This window comes from Erpetoichthys calabaricus, chromosome 4 (genome assembly GCF_900747795.2).
Source record: "Erpetoichthys calabaricus chromosome 4, fErpCal1.3, whole genome shotgun sequence".
NCBI classification, from domain to species: Eukaryota; Metazoa; Chordata; class Cladistia; order Polypteriformes; family Polypteridae; genus Erpetoichthys; species Erpetoichthys calabaricus.
The window spans coordinates 273,635,729-273,663,025 of record NC_041397.2 but is presented as its reverse complement, the minus strand read 5'-3'; the positions used below and the strand labels follow the sequence as shown (position 1 = coordinate 273,663,025).

At 37.9% G+C, this 27,297-nt stretch overlaps 1 protein-coding gene across 6 annotated transcripts in view; it reads left to right on the top strand.

Annotated features, from left to right (window-relative positions):
• Nucleotides 1-27,297, top strand: part of mid1 (midline 1) — a 652,072-nt gene that overhangs the window by 365,194 nt on the left and 259,581 nt on the right. The window lies entirely within an intron of this gene.

The window sequence follows — 27,297 nt, the reverse complement described above, 5'->3', positions numbered from 1 at the left end:
CCTTATTATTAGTGAGCACTTCCGCACATGCTGGCTTGTCTGCACTGACCTGGCAAAGCTGTCACGGCTTCCTTCTGTCCCCTCTTCAAAGTTTGAGAAGATTTCACGAGGGAGACATAAGGAAGAGACAAGGCAGAAGAAAGACTACAAAATGCCACAGCATTCCTGTTCCATTTATAAATGTACAGTATAAGGGGACAAGCGACACTCGGCCGAATAGACACTGCTGCATCTTCCCACCCCTCACCCCTCCTTTGCCAGAAAGAAAAAAGTTAACATGTCAAGTATTTCAGCAACTTTGTACTCTAACAGACAGAAAACCGTTTAACCAGAGCAAAACGTAAAAGTGAGTTGAAAAAAAAAAAGATCCGGGATAACTACTTTTGAAAGACTTGTCAGCTTTAAAAAGATGTTTTTTTGTGTTCTTCATGCTCAGTTTTTACCATAAGGGCTAAAAAGTGTTTTTATTTTAGGATTTAAATTATGTTTAGATCAGTTAAGTCAAAAGGCAAAAGAGAGAAATGAACTGTCTGACTATATCAGACATTATTTTATATAGTGCCTTTATATACCTCACTTTGTTATATAGCACCTTTCATTGTTATTACTTGGCTGACATCTTTATCCAAGACTGCTTGGAACATTTACAGTGCGGTTGCTTAAGATTGTTTTGGGTTTCCAACTGGAGCACAGGCAGGTATAGTGACTTACTCATAGTCACATAAGGGTCCATTGCAGGATCTGAACCCACAACCCCAGAGTTTGAAACCAAAAACTCCAAATCCTTAACTATTACGCTACACCATCTTCCCTTCATGAATCCATCCTTTTATTTTAAATAGTGCAATTACTATTTATCTATCTAGCTTATTTTTAATATATAGTGCTATTCGTTTTTATGAAAATAATTATTTTGTTCAGTGCCTTTAATATCTTTGTTTATATATTTCCTTTAATATTAGTACATCTAGCTTAGCCTTTTTATATGGTGTCAAGTATCTGTCTGTCTATTGTATATAGTGCAATTACATGTAAGTTCAATCTGTCTTATAACTGCATATGGTCAGTCAGTTAATTTCTAACCTGCTTAGCCCTGAATAAGGTCACGGTTGTGGTGAGTGGTGGAGCCTATCCCAGCTAGCACAGGGCACAAGGCAGGAACAAACCCAGCCCTGGACAAGGTGCCACTCCATCTGCAGGGCAATTGCATATAGTGCTTTTTGTAAATGTGTCAGTCATTACTCAATACAGTTTCTTTCTTTCTTTCTTTCTTTCTTTCTTTCTTTCTTTCTTTCTTTCTTTCTTTCTTTCTTTCTTTCTTTTATGAAATGCCTTTTATAACACTGTGCCTATTTTTACCATACTTATCTACTTATATCCTTGCCATGAATTTATATAATATCTTTTACACTACCTTTATCTGTCTGTCTGACAGGATAGTTGTACTTGGAAATAACGGGGGTCATGATTGTGAGCTCTTTTTAACAGTAGTAATTCTCATAATATTGATACTAGGGGCAGCCTTGTTTCACAGTGGCAGGATCTGCTGCCTCACAGAATCAGCGTTTTAGGTTTAAATTCCAGAGCCAGTTATTGTCTGTGTGGAGTTTGCATGTTCTGCCAATGTGTGTATGGGTTTTCCTTCCCCACCTCAAGGACATACAGGTTAGGTTATTTGGCAAACCCCATTGATGGGTGTATGTGGGCCATGCAATGTACTTGTACCCTGTCCTGGGACAGTGCCTGTTTTCTGATAGGTGCATCTCATTCTCATCTCTCTGAATTGCATCTCATGGGTTTGAGGCTGTCATAATACTACTGGTACTACAGTCTGCATATTATTTTAGCATCAGTGTTTTGTTTCACTGCGCATTCAGGTTTTTCATACATCCCAAAGAAGTGTGCCTTAGGTTAATTCTTAACAACAGATTTGCCCCTCGTGATTATGTGTGTGAGAAGGCCCTGCAATAGATGGGCTCACTTTCAAGGGTTGGCTCCAGCATTGTGCCTGATGCTGTCAAGATAGGCCCTGGCCCCCATGACTCAAAACTGAATTAATTAGGTTGAATAATGGATTGATGCAACAATAATAATAGTAAATAGTACATTTTTGGTGGCACCCACTTTGTAAAAACACTTTTTCATCACAATGAGATTACCAACGTACATTTTAAAATATTAATAAGGATATAAAATGCATTTATCCATTAGTTAAAAGTTGAGCATTGGACACATTTTTTTTTTCTTTTCCTGACGTTTGCTGCTTTGATCACTTGTGTGCAAAATAGACTTGTGAGGTGTCACCATAGCAACTTTTACTGTAGCTTTGTGGGAACAGGGAGGATTCAATGGCAAGACAAAGAATGATTTGTTAGGGTGGCCCATGTCGTCGCAGGAGAAGGAGAAGGTGTAAGCGTTAGGAAACGGGACACACAGAAGATGGTGCTGGTTTACACTAGGTGGGGCTCATGGCTTGCAAAGCTGAAAAATTTACAAGGAAGTAAGGAAGATCCACAACTCCTGTACACCTAGCAATAAAATAAGGTCTTATTACACCTTAACAGGAATTTTGTGTCATGTGTTTTTACTTTTACAGCATATTTTTTAATGAAAAGAGTTGTATGATGAAACTGAAATGTGTATGTTATAGTCTAAGAATGGAAAACAGCTTCCATTTTATAATATGATATAATATGATATTCTCAATCCAGTTCATTGCATAGGACAACCAGAGGCTAGTCTAGCAAGATGAGCCACAAGGCTGTAGCATATCCAATCTATCATGGGACCATTTAGCCAAATAACCACACTCAAACATGCTGGACCAATTTGTTGGTCAGTCTAATGTGCATATTGTTTGTAACTGGAAAGGAAACCTTTAGAAAAGCCAGTGTGTATATATGTATATTCTACACAGGCAATGAGGGACCAGTCAAGGTGTGCAAGTAAAGCTAACTGAGTCCCAGTATGCAAACAATGAGGCAGGAGTGCTAACTGGTGTAAAATCCTTCTGTCTTGTATTCATCCAACCGTCCATCATGATGAACAGGTGCCTAACCTATTAACATTGGGTTACGAAAGAAGGAAACAGCTCTGAATGGGATGCCATGTAATCACAGAGCATAGTCATGCATATGCCCACTCTTATACATCCATCCATCCATTATCCAACCCGATATATCCTAACACAGGGTCACGGGGGGTCTGCTGGAGCCAATCCCAGCCAACACAGGGTGCAAGGCAGGAAACAAACCCCGGGCAGGGCGCCAGCCTACCACAGGGCGCGCACACACACACACCCACCAAGCACACACCAGGGACAATTTAGAATCGCCAATGCACCTAACCTGCATGTTTTTGGACAGTGGGAGGAAACCGGTGTACCCGGCGGAAACCCACACAGACACGGGGAGAACATGCAAACTCCATGCAGGGAGGTCCCAGGGAGCGAACCCGGGTCTCCTAAATGCGAGGCAGCAGCGCTACCCAGATTATCCTGAGTAGGTTCTTGGGGCAGCTCACCGTCATTTGGCACAAGGCAGGAACAATACCAGGACTGGATGCTAGCCCATTTCAGGGTGAACATACACACTTACACACACAGGCCAATATAGCACCACAAGTTCACTTAACCTGCATGTCTTTGGATTGTGGGAGCGAACCGGTGCACCCACATGGTCATGGGGAGAACATACAGGAAGACTTGGTACCTAAATCCCAGTCTCCTTATTGTGAATCAACAGTGCCACTGTGCCATCTTATATTATATTCCATTCATCCATGCATCCATCCTCTTTCTCTTATCCGAGATCGGGTCGCGGGGGCAGCAGCTTGAGCAGAGATACCCAGACTTCCCTCTCCCCGGCCACTTTTTCTATCTCTTGGTATTGGGAATACCAAGGCATTCCCAAGCCAGCCGAGAGACATAGTCCCTCCAGCGTGTCCTGGGTCTTCCCTGGGGCCTTCTCTCGGTTAGACGTGCCCGGAACACCTCACCAGGGGGGCGTCCAGGAGGCATCCTGATCAGATGCCCGAGCCACCTCATCTGACTCCTCTCGATCCGGAGGAGCAGCAGCTCTACTCTGAGCCCAGACACCCTACCGAGGAAACTCATTTCATCCATCCATTTTCCAACCCGCTGAATCCGAACACAGGGTCACGGGGGTCTGCTGGAGCCAATCCCAGCCAACACAGGGCACAAGGCAGGAAACAATCCTGGGCAGGGTGCCAACCCACCGCAGGACACACACAAACACACCCACACACCAAGCACACACTAGGGCCAATTTAGAATCGCCAATCCACCTAACCAGCATGTCTTTGGACTGTGGGAGGAAACCGGAGCGCCCGGATTCAGCCGCTTGTATTTGTGATCTCGTTCTTTCGGTCACTACCCATAGCTCATGACCATAGGTGAGGGTAGGAGCATAGATTGACTGGTAAATTGAGAGCTTTGCCTTATGGCTCAGCTCCTTTTTCATCGTGACAGACCGATGCAGAGCCTGCATCACTGCGGATGCCGCACCAATCCACCTGTCGATCTCATGCTCCATTCTTCCCTCACTTGTGAACAAGACCCAGAAATACTTGAACTCCTCTACTTGGGGAAGGATCTCGCTCCCAACCATGAGAGGGTACTCCACCCTTTTCTGGCTGAGGACCATGGTCTCGGATTTGGAGGTGCTGATTCCCATTCTAGCCACTTCACACTCAGCTGCGAACCAATCCAGGGAGAGCTGAAGTTCACGGCCTGATGAATCAGACCTGATGCAAACAGGACAACATCATCTGCAAAAAGCAGTGACCCAATCCTGAGTCCACTAAACCGGACCCCCTCAACGGCCTGGCTGCGCCTAGAAATTCTGTCCATAAAAGTTATGAACAGAATCGGTTATAAAGGGCAGCCCAGGCGGACTCCAATTCAAACTGGACATGGGTTCGACTTACTGCCGGCAAAGCGGACCAAGCTGTGACACCGGTTGTACAGGGACCGAACAGCCCTTATCAGGGGTTCCAGTACACCATACTCTCGGAGTACCCCCCACAGGATTCCCAGAGGGACATGGTTGAACGCCTTTTCCAAATCCACAAAACACATGTAGACTGGTTGGGCAAACTCCCATACACCCTCCAGGACCCTGCCAAGGGTGTAGAGCTGGTCCACTATTCTGCAACCAGGATGAAAACCACACTGTTCTTCCTGAATCCGAGGTTTGACTATCTGACGGACCCTCCTCTCCAGGACCCCCGAATAGACTTTTCCAAGGGAGGAATATATAGGAATATTATATTATATTATATTATATTATATTATATTATATTATATTATATTATATTATATTATATTATATTATATTATATTACTGCAGTGGACTGGTGGTATGATTTCTGCCTTGCGTCCATTATAGAGCCTGAACTGGGCAAAGCAGGTATAGAAAGTGAATGGACGGATTTGTTGTATTATCCCAGTGCAGTCATTATGTGTGAATTCCTTTAGGTTTTCTAGTTTTCTTCTCACATTCCATATTAGATGAATTGATCTTGCATGAGTACATATATGGATGTGTACATGAGAGTAGCCAGTGATGAACTAGCACCACATCTCTGCTTGTTTCTTGCCTTATGCCCAGTGTTTTGTCTTTTAATTTGGTTTTAGGGGTTTGAAAATGTGTGTATGGAGACATTCTAGTATTTTTTTCATCCAATGTTCTATTTTATGAAACTGCTTATTCCAAACCAGTCTAAATCTGTAAATAGGATGTCATTTTATTACATACTTGTGCTGAACAAATCTGTATACTCGTTTGCACTGCAGGAAAATTTTGACTCACCAAGCCTAACATTCATATCTTTGGAATGTTAAAAATAATTGGGAGTGTATTAAAATCTTATATTGTAATTTTAGCATATGCTTTAGTATATTCAATTGGAAAATTCTTATTCCATCCATTATAACAGTGGCAAAAGTATGTTCTTTCTGTTTAAAATTAGAAATAAAATAAAAATTTGCATTCAAAGAACTGTCCATAGCTTCTTTAGAATTTGGTGATAATTTATTAATGATGCCTGGATGCTTCAATATCTTTGAGTGACAGCTACATATTAGTTCATCTGATTTCACATTTTCCACGAAGGTTGGGACTTCAGAGACTGAATCTGAATTTGATATGAAGTATTGTCTTAATTATGAGAAGTTCAGCATGTCACAATTGTTCTGATATATTTGTACAAAGCTAATTAAGGGGAGCAAAAAAAAAATAGGAGGAAGTATTTGTAGAAAGGCCTATAATTGAACCATGGTCATTGAAGCTGTGACTAAAGAAAGTGTGCTACCATACTGCCCATATTCGATTTATTTTAATCTATAAAAGTATAGGTACCTCACACTCCTGATCTGGAAAAGTGGGTTTGATTATGAATGGAAAGTGAAAGGTGTTTCAGTCCCACAACATTTGGACTCCTGATCGATCCCTGGCTATATTACTGTATAGTTGTTTGTTTGTGCAGTTTGCATTCCTTCCTTTGGTTTCCAAGTAATTCTTCTAAGAACTCACAATTCATTTTACTGCACAAGCACAAACTGTCACGCTGATTGCTATTTCTGAATAGGTCTGGTGAGTGTGTCTTCTAATAGGCTGGCATTCCTGCCCACGGAGATAGTTTCTGCCTTCTATCCAGAATAAACTTCTGTTTTCAGGATATATGTCACTTAAAAGTTCAAAGTGTTTTAATGCTTCATATTTTCCAAATGGAGGTTTTCGTTTCAAAAGTGTTTTGTCGTATGACCATATATTTCCAAGGAAGTCAATTCATGTGCCACGTGCACTCCAAGCAGCAGCTTGTCTGTAGGCAGCAGTGAAGTAATTCAAATAGCTGCCTGTAGAGGTCAGACTTGAACTCTGTAATGCAGTCCTATTTGGAAAGAGGATGGAGAATTGAAAGGAGGCAAAATTCTACTTTGTTAAAATCAAACATATTAATAGCACCAAGACGTCAAGAAGAAGTAGATGCAGTAGTCCATTATAGTAATTCCATGTAATCTCAATTCTGGCAATGCTGAGATTCCTCTTTTGTGGACTAAAAGGATCATTTTCTTAATGTGCTAAGAGTTTCTGTTTCTGCATCATTTATAAACAAAAACGGAGTAGACAAAGGTAGAGGAAAAGTGTTTTATTCATGTTCCGTATGCCTTTTTTCTTTTTGTTGCTATTTGTGCTGAAGCCTTATCGTCACTGATGACAGAATTAATAGTGCTGTCACTTTATATTGCATGGTAAGGCAGCCATTAACATTTTTTGCCTTCAGTTTAGAAAAGTGCAGTGAAACACTGAGTTTAAGCTGGAAGGTGATAGTCAGCTGGCACTTATAAGCCAATGTCCCCAATGGCCTGGGGGCCTTCTTATAGACTAGTCTGAGAGTGATGGGGATCTTAAAGGAGAAGGAGCCAGTCTAACAAAACATTACAAGCAACAAAAATAAATAAGAAAACTTGCCCTTCCGTAAACAGACAGGCAGGGATTTTATTTCAACCCAAACAGATGTTGAGAGGCTTTTTGTCACCATAGCAAATGAGTCTCTTTTTTTTGGTTGAATTTTGTCTGGAAATAGTGATGAGCTTCTGTGGTTTGTCTGCCTTAGTCTAATAAATGTTGGCTCCAGCCATCGCTTGTTTCACTCTGTTTGTCAGTTGCTTGGAATTTTTTCACCATATGCCTTCTTGAGATGTGAGAAATGCCATGAGATTAATTTACGATGTGCCGAAAGAATATGGCACTGCAACAAAAAAGTACATTTTAAGCACAGGCTGAATTTCAGCAATATTAAAAAGTGTTTATCATTGAGTAGCTATTCATCCCTAGAATACAGATTAATTATAATAATGAGGAATTCATTTTGAATTCAGCTCTAATGTGATAATAATAGTTTCATTAAAATAATGAATGCATTTTAAATTTGTACTTTTTTGTACTTACCATTTTTTGACCTTCAATAAAAAATATCTCTTTTGCAAGAACATCCTTAAGTTGTCAGTTAATATCAATGCCCTTTATGGTTTAAGAGTTCTGGCTAAAAATATTTATGAATATTTGTTGTTGTTATAAGGGTAAAATGATTTTTTATATTTATCTGGTGTATGCAATTATTTTTTAGGTTATGATTTATAATAGTATCAACAAAATTGTAAATTTTTTATCACTGTATAAAAACCTCCAGTCATGACATATAATTAATTACCTTCCATTTCTTATATTTTGTAACCTTGTAAGCTCTGTAAAGTATCACCTAATCATACATGTAAAATATTGATTGGTTAGGTTATCTACAGTGGACTGATGCCCAATCCAGGATTGATTGAATTGCTGTCTGGTTGGGCTCGAGATACTAATGAGCTTAACTTGGTTTAAATAATTTTGAGAATGTTGTTTTACATTCAAGCAAAGTTTAAGTGACAGGACTTCCATATTATAGTAATGAAAAACAACCTCCTGTACAGTGAGGAAAATGTGCCAAGAATTTTTTCTTATTTTTTTACTATGGAGAAAAAGAAAAATGGCCATTTACATTACAGAAGTTTAATGCTGGGAAAATTTTGCTTTCCACCTATATATCTAGCCATCCTTTTTCCATATCTGCTACATCCTCATCAACATCACCTGAAGTTAGAACCACACCAAACTGGCTGTTACTGTAGGTGGCACTAGATGTGGTTATCAAAAATGAGCTCTTTAGTTACAACTAATTCAATGTATTTTTATGCAATGATCCTCTGGCTGGTTTACAGAGAGAATCAGAATTGGAAATTAAACTGACAAACCTGGTGTTTAAAGTCCATATTTCAACCACTGGAACATACTACTTGTTACTTACTTACATGTATTGCTGTGAGAAGACTCTGAGAGCATGTTCATATAGGATAGTTTTAGAAATGTCCAAAGAATAGATGAAGATCTTTACTGGTGAAAGGGAAGTCTCTTTTGCTGGGTTACGTTATGAAGCACATATGTGTCTGATGATAAACACAGGCTTCAAGGTAGTCAGACAGGGAGTCAAAACCAAGAAATCAGGTTCAGTATATTACAGTGTCACTTCCATATGTATAATTTCCCTTTGGATTCAATAATGTGTATCTAGTCTAATGTAATCTACTCTAATCTAACCTAATATACCAGGCAACCAAGAATCAAAAGGGCAAAATCAGAATTGAAAGTCAAATGTAAAAAGAAAGTCAAACCCAACACCTGACTTTAGGGCCTACTTTAAAGCAAAGCTACAGTAACTATGCTAGAGATTTTCAAGACAGTATTTATTCCCAGAGGATTAACATATAACAAAACTTTATAGCAGTGATGGCGAACCTATTACAAAGTTGACACGCCATAATGTTTTGGGTGACATGCCAGCTTTCACCAAGACCCAAATTACCATTGAAACTGAATGAACAAAAATATAAGAAATAACAAAGATATAAGACCCTGCACTACCCAGAGCTAAAAATGGATTCTCACCATCCTCATCAGCACATCATTTGTTATCACGGCAGCTACACAGTTCAGTTGATTTCTAACCACTGTACTTGAAGCTCAATTTCATGGTGTAAGTGCAATATCTGCAAATGTAGGCTCCAAAATGAGCACACTATAAGCGTTTGTGTGAAATCTGCTTTTACATTTGTTGCTTGTGCAAGACCTTATTCTCAGTGTTAAACAATATTAAAATGGACAAAAGAAACCAACTGACAGATGAAGTTAGTGCTGCTTGTTTGGGCTTGAAGTGCACAAAGTACCTACTTTCAATTTCAGACATCATTTCAAAAACTGGGCAACAAAAAAGCCATTAATTGTTGTCAAATCAAATGCAATATGTTTAATATTTTTTCAGTTCAATTCAAAATTACTATTAAAAGCAGGGTAATTTTTAGTGCACTATTTTAAGCACAATTATTAGTGCCCATTGTGACAGATAAGGGCGTTCTCGCTCCCTTGAACCCTCGGACAATATGTCAGACACCAGAAATGTTATTTATTATAATAATAAATGTGCACAAAGCACCACCACTCCACACATCTCCAATAAACAATACACAATCAATAATCCTCCACTCCCAGACGCTTAGCCACCCTGCCTCCCAACTCAGCTCAAAGTCTGGGATTTCCCACCGTCCTTTTATAGTCCTTGACCCGGAAGTGCTTCTGAGCCCTCAGTCCATGTGATTATCCAGCACTTCCGGGTCAGGTAAAAACTTCTCTTTTTCTTCAGCCCGGAAGTACATCATTTCTTCCGTTCCCGTGACTTGGAAATACTTCCAGGCTATACGGAAAATATAAATCCCTGGCCTCCCTGCAGCGACTCCTGGCAGCCCCCATGGTATCCAGCAGGGCTGTGCATTATAACTCCACTGTCCATGATTCCCTGCTGGCACCTCCATCCTGCAAGGAGGGCTCCATCTGGTGGCCTGGGGGTATTGGCCGGGATGAATGGCCGGCCATATCTGACACTATATAATATTCTCTATTGTAAGTCACTGATTTTTCTTTTACGTTTATAATGCAGTGCACCAAACATGATTGAGCTGTTTTTTTTTTTAATGAATGATTATGTAAAGAATTGTTTCTCTTTTGTTTAGCGGGGGCAACATGCCAGCATAGTCAGCTGAGGCATTTTCAGAATTTATGACACGCCAAGCCCAAAAGTTTCGCCATCACTGGTTTATAGTGTCATTTCCATCACATCGTCAGTGCACCAATCATGGACATGTGATGCATTCAAACCAAATAAAAACAAAATAAAACTCTGTCAAAATACATAAAAGGAAAAATAAATTTTAAAAAAGGAATCTTGAATAAAACAAAACAAAACAGACTACATTACGAGCATGAAACACATTAAGATATTACAGCTTTAAAAGGCTTGCTCCCATTGTAGCTCTTATTGTAATACTAATATATAATACTAGATTAATTAAATTTGATCAATTAAATATGCAGTAAGTTAAGCATAATTAAAACAGCTGATGGCAAAATAAAGAGACAAGTGTTGGGATGATATTGTGTAATAAATTCCATTGTAAATTTACTGCACACTATGTATGCGGTATGTTTTCTTGATTTATTTGCTGCACATTCTCTGTGTTCTGAGCTTATCTAAACCCCTGACAAATCCCAAGTGCTGTGATGAATAAAGATTCCCTAAATGCTACATCCTGCCGGCACAGTGGTTATCTTATATGTACTGCTGGCTTGACAGCCCACATTTTATTTTATCACACCATTCTTTAGTCCTCATTTAAATCCATGTATGAATCTGCATTGACACCCCATTGTCACTGTAAAGTTTTGATTCCATTTTCCATCTCCTTTAATTTCTTTCTCTGTGTAGAGTTTTTCAAATATACATATCCTGTCTTTTTGAAAATAAAACTTGATCTTAAGCATGAAAATGTATAATTTCTAGTCAGTATGGTTACTTTGTTTGGATTTGGAATAAAGCAAAAATATGACTTGTCATTACTTGCTCATTCATCTGCCCATTTTCGATACTTGTCTAATCTAGATGCAGGAGAATTAACACTAGCATGAGAAAAAAGAGAGAAACTAACCCTGGATGTAGACACCCATCACAGGGCGGGTTTACACATACTTATATACCCTTAGATTCTTAATGAGAAAATTTAGATAGTCTGTTAATACGTAGTCCCTGAGGAGAAACCCATGAAGCCAGGGACTAGAGGCAGATCTCATAGCCAGGAGCTATAAGGTTGCAGCATTAGCCACAGCACCATTATGCAGATCCAGTTTGCTCATAACTGTGTGCAATAAAGTATTATTAAATTAAGCTTTGTATGTTTCCATAATTAATTAAACAAATTTAGCAATTGCTAGAATGGTAATAAATATTTCTGTCTCTTTTGTACTATAAATGTTGTCTTTTAGTGAGTACCTCAGTAATAGTAATTTGTTATATATCCCTTGCCATTATGGATTTATTAAAATCCATTCCTGAATTTGATTAACACATGCTCCTTTAACTGCTGGCTGGTGCTGTTTATTTGATAAGATACAAATGGTATTGGGCATTATACAGTATATTTATCAGTTACAAAAGAATGTTGCCCAGCAACTCATCTAGTTTCAGTAAAAGGAGCACTCCTGAGAAAAGATTTAATAAGAACATTAAGTTTTATTTACAGCTTTGTATGTCATGAACAAATTATGAAATCTTACAAGCAATTAGGACTATTTCTGCTAGTCTTCTGTTGATAAAAGTAAGTTTCCTTTTCTGATCCACTCCTATTTTGTTTAAACTATCGGATTTTATATAGCAACTAAGTAAGACTGAATATTCCTTTTTGGTAAAAAACGTTGCATGTTTGATGAAAAATGCTATAATAGAGAAAAGAGCTTTCCATGTAAATGTTGGGAGTCATGAAAGAAAAAACTGACGAGAAAGTTTGTGTATATTTATGGCAACCCTGATCCATCTCAACGCAACATTTCAGGGAAACTGGGAATGATAACAACCTCGATTAAGTAGGGAAATGCAGCCGAAACAGCTGCATGACGACTCATACATATAATAGTTCATATCATTGAGCCATTTATGATGTGCTTTGAAGTGACAAACATATTAAACCTCAAAAGTGATAAATATGATGTATAGACTTAATATTAGTTACCTTTTAAGAGGGAAAATGTTGCATATTTACACTCAAGAACTTGTTTGTTTTTCATCAGTTTATATCACCTATCTGTTGTCATTTCTAAGGATTACAAGCCAAAGCACAGCAAAAACACATGCACGATTTACTCCCTGCAAACAGAAAGCTTTAAGTATCATGCCCTGTAACCTATTTATAGCTTACTTGTTTGACACAGTATGGCTTGTTTGACACTGCTTGGAGTTTTTTGCAAATGGTAATACCTGTATATGAAGGTTACAGACTTCTATGGACCAGCAGAATGTTTTTTGCCCATGATGATGACTGGCATATGAGCTGATTTAGATTTTCAAGAGCCATTCTGTTAGAACTTTGTGCTGAGTTGGCCCGAGAATTAGAAAGACAGATTGGTTGAAATCAGACTGTACCTGCTCATATGCAGGTTTTAAAAACAGTTGACTTTCTTTCTGGCAGTAAGCACCAACCTGGGGGGTGGGGGTTATTGCTGGCTGACAGGTCAGGAATACCTCAGCCAAGTTTCATCTATATCATTCCTGTTTTACTGTAACTTATCTATTAGTGACTTTGTTAGAATGAAGTATTAAGTACAGAAAATATTTGGAAAGCCTCTTTTCCTTATTGATTTAGCCCTGAAATTGTATAAAGTTAAAAAACATTGATGTTAACATGTTTTGCTTCATTTCATATGCAATATTTATAGGCATCCTCAGCTCTAAACATCGTGGGAAATGTATGTGTTTATGATTTGCCTAGGTACAGGGATGTCTTAAACCACCTCTTCCACAGTAGTTTAGTGGTTTCTTCTAACTAGAATAACAATACATTAAATAAATTGTTAAATTTCAAAGAAAGAAAAAAATTGCAATGACAAGAATCTTGACAGAAAACAAATTTGAAACTATTAATACGGTATATAGAAAATAACTAGAAATCCCAAAAAACAATTAAGTAATTAACATAGCCTAATTAACACCTGAAGAGCAGGTGTTTGAATGCGGAGACCAAATGTGTTAATTACCAAATAATGTAAGACACTGAAACTAATTCAAACTAAATGCAAAAGACAAAGAAATGCAAAGTGACTTCCTAAACTAGATCTAACATTAGAGCAAAACTAACATGTACGCTACAAAATGAAAGATCTAAACAAGACCAAAAATAAAATCTATAAAAATTCAAATTATTGTTACTAAACTCAACTCCCTCCAAAGATTTTCTATGGGGTTGAGATCTGGAGACTGGCTAGGCCACTCCAGGACCTTGAAATGCTTCTTACGAAGCCACTCCTTCATTACTCGGGTGGTGTGTTTGGAATCATTGTCATGCTGAAAGACCCAGCCACATTTCATCTTCAATACCCATGCTGATGGAAGGAGGTTTTTACTCAAAATCTGATGATACATGGCCCCATTCATTCTTTCCTTTACACGGATCAGTCGTCCTGGTCCCTTTGCAGAAAAACAGCCCCAAAGCATGATGTTTCCACCCCCATGCTTTACAGTAGGTATGGTGTTCTTTGGATGCAACTCAGCATTCTTTTTCCTCCAAACACGACGAGTAGAGTTTTTACCAAAAAGTTCTATTTTGGTTTCATCTGACCATATGACATTCTCCCAATCCTCTTCTGGATCATCCAAATGCTCTCTAGCAAACTTCAGACGGGCCTGCACATGTACTGGCTTAAGCAGGGGGACACGTCTGGCACTGCAGGATTTGAGTCCCTGGTGGCGTAGTGTGTTACTGATGGTAGCCTTTGTTATTTTGGTCCCAGCTCTCTGCAGGTTATTCACTAGGTCCCCCCGTGTGGTTGTGGGATTTTTGCTCACCGTTCTTGTGATCATTTTGACCCCACGGGGTGAGATCTTGTGTGGAGCCCCAGATCGAGGGAGATTATCAGTGGTCTTGTATGTCTTCCATTTTCTAATAATTGCTCCCACAGTTGATTTCTTCACACCAAGCTGCTTACCTATTGCAGATTCAGTCTTCCCAGCCTGGTGTAGGTCTACAATTTTGTTTCTGGTGTCCTTTGACAGCTCTTTGGTCTTGGCCATAGTGGAGTTTGGAGTGTGACTGTTTGAGGTTGTGGACAGGTGTCTTTTATATTGATAACAAGTTCAAACATTTGCCATTAATACAGGTAACGAGTGGAGGACAGAGGAGCCTCTTACACAGGTCTGTGAGAGCCAGAAATCTTGCTTGTTTGTAGGTGACCAAATACTTATTTTACACCATTTGCATATAAATTCTTTAAAAATCAGACAATGTGATTTTATGGATTTTTTTTCTCATTTTGTCTCTCATAGTTGAGGTATACCTATGATGAAAATTACAGGCCTCTCTCATCTTTTTAAGTGGGAGAACGTGCACAATTGGTGGCTGACTAAATACTTTTTTGCCCCACTGTACATTCAATAAATGTATTCACTGACACTTTCAGTAAATGAAAATAAATATTGTTTAAAATCAAATCTTGACATAAAAATTCAACCATTTTTATACTGTATATTTCCACTCATATTACTATATACCAAGATAATTCAGGATATTTTAATTTGCACAAACTCATTTTTGTAGCAACACTTTTTTTCAAACCCGATTTGGCTGAAAATTACATGGTCAGGTGTGTCATGTTTCTGTTGTGAGATTTGTGTTTGCAGAAGTATATGGAGAAGCCATAAACTGACTAATAATACACACCTAAAATTTCAAATGTAACAAACACGTGATGCTTTATTTTCTCAAATCACTCTATCCATTTTTAGATTCATCACAACCTTAAAGCTATCTTTGTGAAATCAGACTTGTCCATTTAAGACTAATATTATTGTTATTTAGAATTTCTGTTAAATGGCCTTTGTTCTGTTGTTTTCACTCTACCTCATATACTGTAAGTGATCAGATTTTGCTATTGCTTATGCCTGTGTGTACTAATTCAGAATTAGACACTGAATTGGACAGTAAGGGAATCCTAACTGGAGGTGACATCTCATTCACTCCTGTACCTTTCAGATATGTGTAGTATGTGCTTTCACAATGTGAGTTGCATTATAGTAATAAACAGTAGTTTGGCTTTGAAAACCCACTGCACAATGGAAATGTAATGTTTGCTGATGCTTTTTCAGTAATGAGGTATGCTATTTTAGTAGCCTACCTTCTGCTATCTGTGTGCCCCTGTGCTTATGTGTTTCCGTTAACACGTCATATTGATGGAGAAATTTTTTTGTTCTTTAAAACATTACAAGCTGTGTCACACAAATGTCTGGCCAATGTGGAAGTTTTCTAAAATAATTTTATTATATATAAATATAATGTATTATTATTTTATTATTATTATTATCTTACCTTGAAACTTCTGCCTTCCTCATCTAAAAAATCTCAGAACACAAATTCCAACACTATCTACCATTAGAGAGAGGAGAGAGGTTAGGAGCACGCACATTGCTGCACCCACCACATGACAAATCAACTCCGGATCCCCAGATTAGGACCCAAGTGTGGCCATGCAATGGGTGACACCTCAGCACCACACTAGCTCAGATGGAATGGAACAGTGTGAGGTTTTTTATGGTCGCTGGAGTGCCAATTCTGCCACCAACCCCCAGGTTTTTCCCTATAGGCTGGAGGGCCTACCTGCAGGGCTGGATGCAGATTAACATTATACCCAGGATGAAGCAATTGCAGGTTAAGGGCCTTGCTCAGGGGCCCAACAGAGTAGAGTCACTTCAGACGTTTACGGGATTTGAACCGGCAACTTTCCGATTACCAGTGCAGATCTCTACCTCAGAGCCACCACTCCGCCCCATTAGAAGAACAACAACAACAACAACACTTATTTATATAGCACATAAATTTACATAATGAAGAAAATAAAAATAAAAAACAAAGTAAGAAATTAAAATAAGACAACATTAGATAACATAGGATAAGAGTAAGGTCCGATGGCCAGGGAGGACAGAAAAAACAAGCAAAAAAAAACTCCAGACGGCTGGAGAAAAAAATAAAATCTGCAGGGGTTCCAGGGCACGAGACCACCCAGTTCCTTTCTGGGCATTCTACCTTACAAAAATGAAATAGTCCTCTAGAAGACATTAATAAAGCATGAAAATAGTTCTATAACAACAAAATAATTATAGAAATTGATATATGTACAAACACGGAACAATAAAACTTTGACAGATATTTAGAGTTTTTTTAACAAAGAATTGTGCAGAAAGGTATCCCAAGAGACTATAAACAAAGAACAGTTCAACATTTCCAAAAAGAATAAGAAATATATAAATGATGCCTCATATAATAGGCAAACCAGCTTCTTAAATCAAAAATCAAAAATTAGAAACAAAGCCAAAAAACAAAATGAAAATATCAAAAACAAAAAAGGATAATATAGTGATCTATAAGTGAGTGAAGGCACCTGGCCAAACTTAAAACATCACAGTAAATGTAAATAAGAGAACAAACAAGGAAATGGGGGAATTTACAGCATTTACAAAAATTATAACAAAACAAAAACTAATCCTAAGACCTGTACAGTTTTTTTATTAGTTTTCTCAAAATATTGATTTGGCAATATAATCTCAAATACAGAAAACCATTCAGTTTGTACATCTGCCAGCGGCTCATTTTTTAGCATTACTTCTAAATGGCTGCACTTGTTAACTTTTGGCAACATTTCTAAAGAATATTTATTTTTGCCTTTAAACTCACACAGCATTAAATAAATCCTAAAAGTCTGAGGTGGTTCATCAAGCTACTGTGGTATTTGCTTAAAAATAGATAATGTAAATAAGCATTAAGCTAAGGAAAAATAAAGTTTATCCACATAATAAAAGAGGACACATATTTCCATGCTTTACTTCTGTTGGTGAATGGCTGTGAATTTACTAAAACTTGTGTTTTTTTTGGATGCCATATAGTTGCATTTAGTACAGATTAACAGCTGGGACTTTTTTTTGATTCCTCACAGTTTAATCAGTTGCTTGGCACTTATTCTCTGGAGTATACATATTTACACATTTTCTTATCAGGTTAAAACTGTGATGAATTCCATCAGAGCAGTGTAATTACCCAGAGAAGAAGTCAGCATCTGAATCTGCAGCATACTGGGTTATTATTGGAGAATAATACATTTTAAACCTTTCATTTATCTATCTATCAAATGTTTATGTACTCCTTTAGCTGACGGTCACAGTGAGTTGAACCCAGCAGAATTTGGTGGAAGGTAAAAACTGTATCTAATTAATATTCATTTTTATGTGTATTTCATTTTAATGACTTTTATGCCGTTATTACAATTTCTGATAGTTATCCTTTTTAAGTCACTCACCTTGTGAGGCATAGGCAAAAGTGTTAATTTATACAATGGGACTGTGCATAAGCTTATACTATAGTATATACTGTTCAGAATGCACTAAATGACCTGGCTTAACATTGTCAGTCCTGCTTAATCCATTTCAGGGGCATGTGAAGGGTTGGTGCCAGTCATGGCAGCACTGGACAGTTCTCACTCACACATACACACACACAATCAGACTCACAGAGAGATAATTTGTAATTGACAATTAAACTAACCAGACTGTATTTGGGGACATGGCAGGATATCTCATTCAGTCACAAGAAGAACATGTGGACCACCAGAAGACCACCTACCACCCACAAAATTCAAACCCAGGTTACTGTATTTATGAATTGGCATTGCTATCTGATGCAATATAATACTATTGGATTAAAATAGATCTAATTCTAATTAATATAATAGCATCAAAGCAAATAATGTTTAGAAATAAAGCAAATGCATGAGTTTCAATTTCAGAGTCTAAAAATCAATTTAGTTGCATGTGTGCTCAGTGAATTAAGTTGTGCCATTTATAATAGAACATACTGTAAATCCCAAACAAAACAGAAATGTCTTGACATTTAATTAGTCTTGAGTCTATGCAATATTTGTATTACTGAAAATTTTGAAAATATTCTTTAGAAAAAGTATAACCATATAATTTTATAAGGTGCTTTTCAAAAGCATTAGAAATAATATGTCTGCATTTAAAAAAAATTGTTATCTCATAACATCTTTCCATCCTCCATCTTTTTTCAAAAGTCACTTTTTCCAATACTGCTTTGGAGGGAGATGAAGCTTATCCAGACAGCAGGATAAACCAACCTGGTGCAGAATAATAGTCTGTGTTAGTGAACAGTCACAAAGAAAACCCATACACACTTGGCGAAAAGTGCATATGAAAAGTGAAAGAGTCATTACACCATCTGGAGCTGCTGGGATAACCACTTGTTGTTTGTTTTTGTTCTTTATTTCACTTTATACAATTTCTTGTATTGGGAATTTGTTAGTTTTCGCATACCCCTTGGCATCAGAGTGCAGGGTCAGCCATATGTACAGCACCCCTGCAGCGATTGAAGGTTAAGGGCCTTGCTCAAGGGCCCTGCAGAGTAGGATCTCTTTTGGCAGTGACGGGGATTTGAACCGGCAATCTTCGGGATACCAGCGCAGATCCTTAGCCTCAGAGCCACCACTCCACCCCATTTGCCAGCAGTATTACTCAGAGTTACTGATGATCAAAGTGTTTGTTATAGTGACAAGGCTCATAATCACTGCACTCCTAGTCTATCAAATAATTACTGATGATCAAATTCATAGCTATAATTATTCAGATCTAACTAATAAATAGCAAAGAGTCTCACAAACCATTTTTCAGTATTGAGTATCAGGGAGTCAGATCTATGGTTTAAGGCAGGACTTATGATTTATTGAGAAACAGGTCCACCATCTGACACATTGACACACCCACACTTGATTTGGAGTCCCTAAAGGAATCTCATTTCAATTTGGGAAGAGCATGCAGACTTCTCCTGAAGCTGAATCAGAGTCCACTCCCACATGATGGGCTGTTTCACTTGATCTTTTTGTCATAATACAACCATTATGACAACCAATAGTTACTAATCATATAAAGAATATTGGGTTACATCTCAGGTCTTCCCTGCATGGAGTTTGCATGTTCTATATGTGAGTTTTTTTCTGGGTGCTACAGATTCCGCCCACAGTCCAAAGACATGCAGATTTGGTGGATTAGTGATATTAAATTGACCCTTTTGTGTGTGTGTGTGTGTGTGTGTGTGTGTGTGTGTGTGTGTGTGTGTGTGTGTGTGTGTGTGTGTGTGTGTGTTCACCCTGTGATGGAATGGCGCCCTGTGCATAGATAGTTTCTGTCTTGTTCCTTACGTATGCTGGGTTGGGCTCTGCTAAGGATAAAGGAGGTTTAGGAAATGGATGGATGATTAGATTAGTAATATCAATTATATTTAGATATTATTGATTGCTTGATTGTTAAAAAAGAAATGTTGTAACAACTTTGAATTGAAGCTATATGCCTTTAGAAACATTCTGTTACAGATTATAAAAATAAAGATAAAGAATGAGAGCAAAAAAATTACAGATATTTTTAATACCACTCCCAACATATGTGGTTTATTTCATAGTTTATTTTACATTGTGCTATTATCCACTCTTCCCGAATGCACCTTATTAAATACAGTATCAAAGAACTGAATAGTGCAATATAACACAGCAGGAAAATAAATGGACAATTGGCAGACACATTGGCAGTTTAACAAATTTTAAACCAAAAGAATTATAGACATCCGTGACAGCTACTGCACAGAGCAGCATGCAAGCACTTAGTATAATACAAATAACAAATGCTAAGAAAAACAAAAGTGTCGACAGTCACAGTCCTGCTGTAATACTGATTATGTGGTCTTGTTCAGTTAGATAAGCAAGCAATACTCATCAAGTCCAATAATATGAATCTATATAAATAAAATTGTAATACCCTCTCTCTGTCTTTTGAAATTTTCAGCTTATTTTGATGTTATTAATCTGTTTTGCACAATACAGACTGTGTTGCAAAACCCTCAGATCACATCTTGTCTATTTGCTAGCCTGCTTGTCTGTTTATTTGTTTGGCAGTCACGCAACAATGGCCGGCCCAGTTTTCAGTGAATTTTGGATGTAGGTTGCTGTTGGTCCAACTTAAAATTATAAGGAGTACAAGGTATTTCAAAAATGTCATTGGAGAGGGCGGAATGTTATAGGAGGGTCAACATAAAATTCATACATCACACAAAAGCTGCTATGTCTTCTTTCATGAAATTTTGTATTTACATTATTGTTCATGCATTTTTAATATATTGTCTTCATGGAGTTACCAGAATGTGATTGGGGAGTTGTAATGAGAGTGCCAACATCGTAAAATCCACACATTACTCCATAACAGCTGAGTTAATGTTCATGAAATTTTCATTATGACTAGAGGGAACAACACAAAAACCAGTAATGTTGCTCCACTTATATGCCATATCAATGATAAATATTTGCTGTCTTACCTTAACCCGTTATGCAAATGTACATGGGCAACTCTGGGTACTCCAGCTATTAGTGAAATATTTACATGATTTTTTAAGACACATACTCAACAAGAAGATCATAATTTTGGGTGGTCACAGTATTTACAAACAGCAAAGGTGTTTGTGGTTGTCACAGTTGCCATGAGCCCTAAGTAAAACATAAGCACACTGATCAAGCGAGTACACTTCTTTCACATTCCCTTTTGCTCTACTATGGCAGTGGAGAAATGACCATGCAAACATTTACTAAATGATCTACCTTGATTTATGGCAATATAAACTTTTAACAAATGAGCTTCTGATCCATTGATATAAAAAATGGAATTAATTGTATACTCCTTTTGTGTTCATAAGAATTACCTCCTGACTCACCAGTATACGAAAACCTCTACATATGATTTACTGCTGAACATGTCTTGATGTCTAGTTATGCAAGACATTGAGCTTCTCCTCTATTTCTGACCATCTGGACCTGTAAAACCCTAATTTTTAGGCAATATTTAGGCCATATTTTGTGTAGGAAATTACATCCTTATAATAAAGACTTAACCAACAGGTGTCCTCAATATAAATGATCAGAAGGACCTGAAGTTGTACATGCCATATCAACTGACAACAGGGGTTCACTCCCTAAGGAGATACGAGGAGTCAGAGTTACTCCTGGGGATTGGTGATAAAGGCATGCAGTAAAGTTTTTTTATGCAGTTTCAAGGTTGCTGATCATGCATATTTTTAATATTTAACACTTTATTGGTGGTCCTAGCCCTCTAAGAGCCACTCGCAGATTAAAAATGACAAACTTCAAACACCAGCATATGAGGTATCATTTTAGACTATTTCAAGGTCAGTGATACCGAATATAATGTTATTTTTGATTTTTAGTCCTCATTTAGGAACCTAGGCCTCTATGGACCTTGATCAGAGGGTGAAAAATGATGGCTTTCTTCTACAATTAAGAATATTTAGACTTTAAACATTTAAATCAAAGCCCACATTTTAATTTTTCAAACATTTAATACAACTACTATCGTGTATTATGTACTTCTACCTTATGAAGTTAAACTTTACATTTCCTATGAGCAATTCGAATTAGAGTGGCTTACTCTAATTTAGACATTATTTTTTTGGTTATTGCCCTCTTTATGAAATCGGCAGTCACACATGAAAGTTTTCTGTTGCAAAATTAACCTCAGAATGAAACTGTGATGTGTGTAAAATAATCCCCTGATAGAATGATCCAAAAATAAATATTTCAAGAGGTTATTTTCAAGGCCTAGGGAGCAAGAAAGTCTATAATTCAAAATAGCTTCAGTTTAATTTTGTTTTAATTGATTTTTGTTCAGTGTTTACATGAATTGTTAAAATTACTCTCAGCACTGTCTGATGCCCACACAAGGAATCAGAACAGTTAGCATTTACCTGTTTGACAGATGCAGTGCTACTGTTTATAAATGGACACATGATAATATCTCTGACACATTCAAACTGCAGAGTTAAATGTACATAACAAGAATAAAAGAGGAAGCCTTATTTTAGTGAAAGTGGCACATGGTGAAAGGGAGGAACGTAAAGAGAAGCATAGATAAACCTTTCTTTGTAGTGTGTCTGACCAGGTGTTAGATTATGTAGATATCTGATGCACATTACATATCAGAATGATATTGTAGTACAAAGAAATTAATGATAATAATGACAGTAAAAATAATCTTGTGATACTCTTAGAGAACCCAGCATGTTTTTCTTTCATAACATATGTCACGTCATGTTATTTTCTAACCCGCACAGCCTAGCTGGAAATCGCTGAAGGTTATACTCTTAATGTCAGTGACAGATAAATTAAAGGAAAATAAAAAATTTGAAGTAAAAGTAAATATACACTTTCAGCTCATTGTCCTTACAAAGTTATTTTCCTTATAAAGTTATTTTCCCAGAAATTCCCCTGATTTGAAGAAGATGATAACTGAGATACAGAGAAGAAAATTGTCAGCTCTGGAAAATGTCCAGGATATTTCATTTTCTGCTCTCTGCTCTTTCACCAATTCCGCTAGCCATTAACTCAAAAAGCTTGATAGTTTCAGCTCAATTACTAAAGATAAATTCAGAGATCGTGCTTTCCTTTTTTATTGCGGATGTACAAAACAGCCTTATACCAAAAACATCAGGGGCCCCGGGCTTTTTTTATAGATACGTGCTTCATTTGAAAATAAAAAAAATCCATATGTGCTCATGCTGAGTGTATTGGGTCAGCGCCATTGACCTACTTTCTGAGCTCTAGTACAAATTAAGTCAGCATTTGTTATGTCAAGGCAGTAGAGATGCAATTTTACTTTGTATTTGTAACAACTGATTTGTGACATACAGTTCCTCGGTTTTAGACTTCATTTGTTTAATCTGTTATGTATGACACATTTGCATGAGAGGCTCAGATGCTTTACTTTTTGTAAGTAGTTTACTGAACATTTAAAATTAGTGGGCTTCCATTTAGATTCTTTTGTGCGTGTGAAGAAGGGGATAGATATAATGTAGCCAGGATCTAAATTTGGACATATAGGGGCAGAAAAAGAGTAGCATAGAAAATGCCATTAAAAGTGTCTTTTTGTCTTGTTTTGGTTTACGAATGAATGCACTTTTGAATATCATAGTTCAAGAAAAGCTGACTTTGTTTTGTTTGGGTTCATTATGCTCCCGCATGTGATAAAATCTTAAGATTTTTGATATGGAATGTTTTATGCAGCCCTGCGGTGGGTTGGCGCCCTGCCCGGGGTTTGTTTCCTGCCTTGTGCCCTGTGTTGGCTGGGATTGGCTTCAGCAGACCTCCGTGACCCTGTGGTTAGGATATAGCGGGTTGGATAATGGATGGATGGATGGATGGATGTTTTATGCAGCTATGACCTTGAGTTTAGTTTTGACCCACTGATGGTGTTGACTGGGAAGTGGCTTGAAGAGAAAGGCAATCAATAAGCCTCTCGAGACTAAGCACACACCTGTGATTGGAACTTCATTATTAAAAAATTATATTTTTGTGTTTTACTTGATGGTGTGCCGATGACTTTGACACACTTCTGAACTGGACCAAAAGGGAAAAGAAAAAAATGTTTGTTTTTTTTTTACATTTACTTTTATCAAATATTATCAGAAATTAATAATTATGCTTTTATGTTGGTATAGAGCATTATGCTAGGTTCCATGTCAAGAACAAATGATTTACTTTGTTAAGACAAAGATTTATCACATCAATATGATGTGATATTTTTGTTACATATATTTTTTGAGGGTAGCCTGGTGGCACAGTGTTGGCACAGTGGCAAAGCTTCATAGCTTTTCTCAGATTGGTTCAATTTCCAGCCTGATTACTTTCTATGTGGAGTCTTCAGCTTCTCCCCAAGCTTTTCTTTCTAGGTTCTACTGCGTTTCTGTGAATGTGGGGGTACAGTGCTAGTTTGGCCTCTGGCACAGTATAACCTTGTGCTGGAAGGAGTGGGTTCACAAAATGGATGGGTCCATATTCAAATTATTTTTATTATGTTGTGGGAAAATCCATACAGACATGGTAACACCATGCAAATCTGCAAACTTCACATAGAAAGTGTCCCAATTTGAGCACTGGATGCTGGATATGTGAAGCTCAAGCATTACAAAGAACAAAATAAATTTGTCAAACAATATTAGATTATTCAGTCCATCAAATTCCTTTTTTAGCTAATAGCCAAGCTGTTCCAATATCTTATCCAGATCCACCCACATTCTTAGTGATTATCATGGTTTGTGCTTCAACTACTTGTCTCTGTAATTTGTTCCAGACTCCCACAACTCTTTGTCACTGCCTTTGTGGACTTTGAAGACCTGGATTAGGTCCCTGCTGTCTCCTTTGCTCTAAACAGGTTTAGCTCTGTGAGTCTGTCAGAGTACAGCATGTCCTTATGTCCTGGGTTGCACTTAGTCACTCTCCTCTGCACAGATTCAAGTGCTTCTATGTCTGTCTTCTTGCATGTTGGCCAGAACTGCACACACTACTCCAGATGTGGTCTATTTAGTGCATTATATAGTCTGAATAGTTACTGTGCCACTGGGTCCCAGCATCGATTATGTAAATACAAAATAATCTGTTGATTGACACTGACAAACAGATTTTCATGGGGAGTGTCATGAACAAGAAGTCAGATTATACAACTTGGCATGCTTCTAGTCAGGTTGGAAGAGAGATGCAGAAGGTAAAACTTGGTGTGTGGTTTAACTCTTGTAGAAAACAGACTTGTAAAAGTCCACAAACATCTTTTAAAACAAATATTATTTTTATGTGAATCATAAAAAATGAACTACAGTATGAGTGAAAAAACAAGAGCAGCTGCCCTCAAGACAAAAATCTACAAATATTTCTATTGCATAGAGCAGTTGATATTTGAATGGGATATTTGCTGTCATCATTTAAAATGTGATCAAGACAATTTAAGCATTTAATAAGCAACTAAGATGAATGGTTTGAATGGATGTTCTCATTGTTTTAATAGTGTTAATAGTAAAAAGCATTAATGAAACCAATTTTTAATATTTCACTAAACAATTGAAAATAAGTCAGCTATACAAAAAAAAAGGATGTTAAGGGTGAAATGCCATTTGATTGATGGAGCCAAGCAATCAATAAATATCTGCTTTGGCAAATCAGGGTCTGCATTGCAAGCCATTATACAGTGCATCCGGAAAGTATTCACAGCGCATCACTTTTTCCACATTTTGTTATGTTACAGCCTTATTCCAAAATGGATTAAATTCATTTTTTTCCACAGAATTCTACACACAACACCCCATAATGACAACCTGAAAACGTTTACTTGAGGTTTTTGCAAATTTATTAAAAATAAAAAAACTGAGAAATCACATGTACATAAGTATTCACAGCCTTTGCTCAATACTTTGCCGATGCACCTTTGGCAGCAATTACAGTCTCAAGTCTTTTTGAATACGATATCACAAGCTTGGCACACCTGTCCTTGGCCAGTTTCGCCCATTCCTCTTTGCAGCACCTCTCAAGCTTGGATCAGGTTGGATGGGAAGCGTCGGTGCACAGCCATTTTAAGATCTCTCCAGAGATGTTCAATCGGATTCAAGTCTGGGCTCTGGCTGGGCCAATCAAGAACATTCACAGAGTTGTCCTGAAGCCACTCCTTTGATATCTTGGCTGTGTGCTTAAGGTCGTTGTCCTGCTGAAAGATGAACCGTCGCCCCAGTCTGAGGTCAAGAGCGCTCTGGAGCAGGTTTTCATCCAGGATGTCTCTGTACATTGCTGCAGTCATCTTTCCCTTTATCCTGACTAGTCTCCCAGTCCCTGCCACTGAAAAACATCCCCACAGCATGATGCTGCCATCACCATGCTTCACTGTAGGGATGGTATTGGCCTGGTGATGAGTGGTGCCTGGTTTCCTCCAAACGTGACGCCTGGCATTCACACCAAAGAGTTCAATCTTTGTCTCATCAAACCAGAGAATTTTCTTTCTCATGGTCTGAGAGTCCTTCAGGTGCCTTTTGGCAAACTCCAGGCGGGCTGCCATGTGCCTTTTACTAAGGAGTGGCTTCTGTCTGGCCACTCTACCATACAGGCCTGATTGGTGGATTGCTGCAGAGATGGTTGTCCTTCTGGAAGGTGCTCCTCTCTCCACAGAGGACCTCTGGAGCTCTGACAGAGTGACCATCGGGTTCTTGGTCACCTCCCTGACTAAGGCCCTTCTCCCCCAATCGCTCAGTTTAGATGGCCGGCCAGCTCTAGGAAGAGTCCTGGTGGTTTCGAACTTTTTCCACTTATGGATGATGGAGGCCACTGTGCTCATTGGGACCTTCAAAGCAGCAGACATTTTTCTGTAACCTTCCCCAAATGTGTGCCTCAAGACAATCCTGTTTCAGAGGTCTACAGACAATTCCTTTGACTTCATGCTTGGTTTGTTCTCTGACATGAACTGTCAACTGTGGTACCTTATACAGTGGAACCTCGGTTCACGACCATAATTCGTTCCAAAACTCTGGTCGTAAACTGATTTGGTCGTGAACCGAAGCAATTTCCCCCATAGGATTGTATGTAAATACAATCCGTTCCAGACCATACGAACTGTATGTAAATATATATTTTTTTTAAGTTTTTAAGCACAAATATAGTTAATTAAACCATAGAATGCACAGCGTAATAGTAAACTAAATGTAAAAACATTGAATAA